We start from the raw sequence: 4,697 nt of genomic DNA, 5'->3' as shown, positions 1-4,697 counted from the left end.
TCAAATATTTTCAAGGAGGTGACCCCAACCGGTGAGAACATTTCCAATGAAATGGTTGTTTTAGAATTCCTAAACTATAATTGAACATCTCAACTCACCAATCTGTCTTCTTACGTTTCGCTCCTCTGCACTGTCAAAAGAAAATGGCCGACAGCCTCATCAACAAAGACAAAAGCTGACGAAGAAGCTATGGTGCGTTGTGCAGAAGAAACCGAAAGGAAGGAATGCAAGAAGAAGGTCATTAAAAAACTGAAGAGGCTGGCCCGGAGAAGAACCAAAGAATCAAGAAAGGCAAAGCCAATCGCAAAAATGAGTCTTAGAAAGAAAATCAAAGAAAAAATCAAAAAAGCAAAAACACAAAAAAACATGAAAAAAAAAAACAAATTGACGTCATCATAAAGCACTGTATAAGAGCGAAACAACTTTCTGCTCAACCAAAATGTCCAAGGAATTGCGGGTGCTCACAAGGAGCACCCAAAATTTAATCCTAAATTTATAAAATTTAAGGAAAAGTTGGTCTCAAAGATTGTAAGAGTTATGTCATAATTTATGTGAATGGTCAAAATAAAGAAAACTCAAATGAGTCAAGAGAAAAGAAAATTTTTTATTTCTTATGTAACATAAAGGGAAATCCTCGTACTGTAATGTAATAGAAAATTATGGTGGTGGGTCTGTTTTAAAAGCAAGGGTAGCAAAAACTAGGACATTAAATTTCAATGGGTCTCATTGACATCCCCGGCGCCTCCATCAGCAAGCATAAACCAAGTACTGTTTTCAGGATTGTCTCATGCAGAAACCTAGGAAAGCAAAAAATACATTAACTCAAAATATCAAATCTACCCCCATCCTAAGTACTTTATGTCTTAATTTTAATCACTCGTGAACTTAATAATTCCTCCTCTCAACCAAAAGATTAAACAAAAATTTTATTTTAAAGAATCTTAGACACTAGTCAGATAGTAAACACAAAATAAATAATCAATTTAAAACTAAATATTAGGGCATTTCACTAGTCAAACACAAGTTTTGTTTCCCACACCACTTGTATCTGGTTGATTTGTTTGATCTATCTGGACGTCTATGGGTTAAACCTATGGTCGGCTAATTGGTCTGCATGTTTTCCTGGTATGCTGGGGGTGTGTTGGACAAGAAGCACTTACATAAAAAGTTTACCTTAATCAGTCAGATTAAGGAAAATTATTTTAAAATCGAAACTTTCTAATATTAAAGTTAAAATTCTATTACTTAATAAATAAATTAACATTTACCTTTTAAGCCCATACCGATGGAATTGCCATCAAGAAATATTTAGACCTCTACGTATATCAGCTAACCATTAACCACTTAATCCGGGTCACAACTGAGGTATACTAAGCAGCTGTAAAAACAATAATTAATAATTTTCAATCAAAAGTAATAAATAAATAATACAAATCTAAATCATAAGATAAAAATAGATAGTAATCCAAGCTTCTAGCCCCCTTTTGCTCAGTTCCGTCTGGTTGGGCATCCATGGGTCTGCTCATGTTTGTCTGAGTCTTTCGCCTGTTCATTTGGTCGGCTTTAGTTTTGGATTAGTCAACCTTAAAATCGTTTTAAATAATTAGATTTAAGGGATCCAAATCTTTTAGGTATGGATTCAATGTTAACGATGTAATAATGAAATAAAATACACTAGACAGTCATTCAAAAGAAAGCTATTCAGAGCCTCGGCCCCCTTTTGCCCAGTTTCGTTCGCTCAGATTCTTATGGATTTCATCCGTATTTATCAATAGCGTTCTTACTGTACATTTGATCAGTCGAGGTTATGGAATTTGCTTTCCTTACTTTACTTTTAAAAACCGAAATATTAAAACCTGAAATAAAATAAGGGTTTTAATATAAAAAATGGCATCCCACTGCATTCCCATTGCTTGAAACAAAACAAAACAAAATTAATTCAAGAGGAATACAGCAACAAATGTGGAATTGTGTACTGTCTGCAGCAGGGTGACACAACAGACATGGCATACTTGTTACAGAGGAAGGGCATCAATGCCGCCAACTAGCATGGGGCACTTGATCAATACAAAGACAAAATTGAAGCTTGGCAAGCAGCAAGAGCCACAGTCATGTGTGCAACAGTTGCCTTCGGCACGGGCAGTAGTAAACCAGTTGTCCATATCATTATTCACCTTAGTATGCCCACATCACTTGAATGTTATGCCCAAAAATTTGACTGTCTCAGTGTTTTGTGTTTTTAAGGTTTGAGGATTGAACAAAACACTTGCAATTGTTAGGTTCTCTACCAGAGAGTGAGCATAAATGCCTGAAGCATGTATCAAACCTGAATGCAGAAAATTGAAACCGATTAAATATTTTGGAGAGATGGACTGCACTTTATGTCAAACGTGTGATTTCTGTGTGGATAATTTGCATGTCGAAAAAACCAAGGGGAAAAAGAGAGAAAAGCAAAAGGAGGTACTGGCAAAATCTTTTGACAATATTCCACAGCATGGGAAAGGAAAGAACAAGTTTTTGATAGTAGTCTTCAACATGTTTTTTTTTCAAATGCTTATCTCTGAAAATATAATTGTGGAAAAACTATGGGGTTCCAATGAGAATGCATCAATGCCTTATGTAGTTCCAGGAAGCAATTTTGTAAACGTAACTTGATCGCACAAAGCCAGATAACTCGGAGATAGTACAGAGACACATTTCGCTAGATCAGCGATTTTGTTATTCAAGTGGAGATATGTTTTATGGTTGTACACAAAGGAGTCAGGAATTACAACGTAAGTTTAGTCGAAGTTTTCTTTTACTCTTCATTTTGTTTGGGGTTCCTTTTCCTTAGTTTTTTGACGTTTCTTCTGGTAACGCACATTTCTGTAATTTTTAGTTCTCATCCCATGCTTTGATGATCATTGTAATCGTGTAATAAATCGTTGAAGTTGGAGCCTGTGGTTGATCACTGCAAACACTGAAGACTTGACTCGAAACCCTGACAGTGAGAAGTTTTAATTTAAAACAGTGGATTGTGTGACAGAGAGCCCGGACCAACTTCAGGAACATATCGAAAAGGGAAACAATAAAGTCACTCACAGCACGCCTCAAAACAATTAAATGTATGATTCCTCACCGGTTAACGAAGAACATTCACCCGGCTTAAACACCACCAGCCAGAGAAATTTTACCACAGGAAATGGTCTTGCAGGAAACGTGCCCCTTATGGCCCCTGTGTGACAAATCCCTTTACACCGGCTCCTATAGAGGAACTAGCGACGACTAACCAAAAATTTGCTGCAAATTTGGCAAGACAAAACCTTCCAAAGTGCCACCCAGAGACATTCGCTGGCGATGTGATGCTTTTCCACCCCTGGAAGAGTGCCTTCAAGGCTATGATCAAAGGTACAGACGTGACCCCTGAACAGGAGATCAACTACCTGAGAAGCTATATGAGAGGAGATGCCCAGAAAGTTTTGAACAACTACAGACAGAGGCAATATAGAGACCCATTTGTTGCCTTACAAGACATGTGGGCCGAGCTGGAGAGACGCTTCGGAAACACCGCCACCATCACCAAAGTTTTTATAGAACAACTTTAAAAAATTGCCAAATTTGGGGAAAGAGACAGTGACAGGCTGCAGGCATTCACGGACGTGAATAGTTAACTCGACTTCCTTCCTGGACTCGGGTATCTGAATTACCCCACTGCGATCGTCCCCATCATTGAGAAACTGCCAGTAATAAGTATTTATTCTCAAATATATATTTTTCATTAAGGTTTGCAAATATATATTTTTCATTAAGGTTTGCGGGGCATGCGATGACAGCAGATGACATGATGTCACTGCTTGATGTTTATGAAGAGCTGAAAGCCCCTAAAACAGTAAAAGCTTGTTATATTATGCAGTTTCTGTGGCTTAATCAGGCCAGCAGTGGTAAAGGATTATTCGGGCGTTCAATATTTATGGTTTTCATACCATAGCAGTGGTTTGCGATGGTGCAAGTTCTAATTTAAAGGCAATTAACTACCTCATCATGGGGAAAAGTGGAGCTAATGGAATCAATGAAGATCCCGTGGACCCTCATCATGTTAAAACATGGATGCTCAATCCTTGGACTGATGAAAAGCTCTTTTTTATTCCCTGTCCATCACGACAGGTTTTTATAAATTTATGTTGGATTTTTTTTTGTGTAATTTCAATGAGCTTGAGTGCATTCTTTAACCATAGGAGACTGAGATCCGTTTTTCTTTTTTCAGTTGTGAAACTTATTAATTTTGTAACTCTTACATAACTTTGATTATTGTTAATACCCCTCCTCATATTTTGAATTTTAATTGTGCCAGTTCTTGTTTTGCTGTTCATCTTTCCTTCTGTATAGGAAGTAGCTGCAATCCTATACAGAAGACCTTGGGACACTTAATCAGCTTAACAGAAAACGTGTTTATAACATATTCCTCGCTCAATGGTTAGTTAATTGGAAAACGTAAATAATCCCCCCTTTCCCCAATCAATGTTGCAACAAAGAATTATTACATTTTAGCGGAAAACAATATTGATGAGGGGGGAAGGGAATGAACTCACAAATTCAGTTACTTTTATCGAGATTGATTGTGCCCAGAACTATGATAGGAATATAGTACCCGTCATGAAATTGGCTTTTTTTTGACAAAAGAACAAATAGAATTGTACTTACTTTCTGACTGTAAATTT

The 4,697-nt window shown here is 37.0% G+C and overlaps 1 long non-coding RNA gene across 1 annotated transcript; it reads right to left on the bottom strand.

The window, feature by feature from the left end:
- Positions 1-584: 584 nt before the first annotated feature.
- LOC144647852 (uncharacterized) lies at positions 585-1,819 on the bottom strand. Its single transcript, XR_013569646.1, has 2 exons — positions 1,269-1,819; positions 585-797 (listed from the first exon to the last, which is right to left on the bottom strand). It is a non-coding gene; the product is annotated as an uncharacterized LOC144647852 (long non-coding RNA).
- Positions 1,820-4,697: the final 2,878 nt, after the last annotated feature.

This window comes from Oculina patagonica, chromosome 4 (assembly GCF_052425735.1).
Source record: "Oculina patagonica isolate OP01 chromosome 4, crgOcupat, whole genome shotgun sequence".
NCBI lineage: Eukaryota > Metazoa > Cnidaria > Anthozoa > Scleractinia > Oculinidae > Oculina > Oculina patagonica.
Note: the sequence above shows the minus strand (reverse complement) of the source record. Positions and strands in the feature narration are given on the sequence as shown.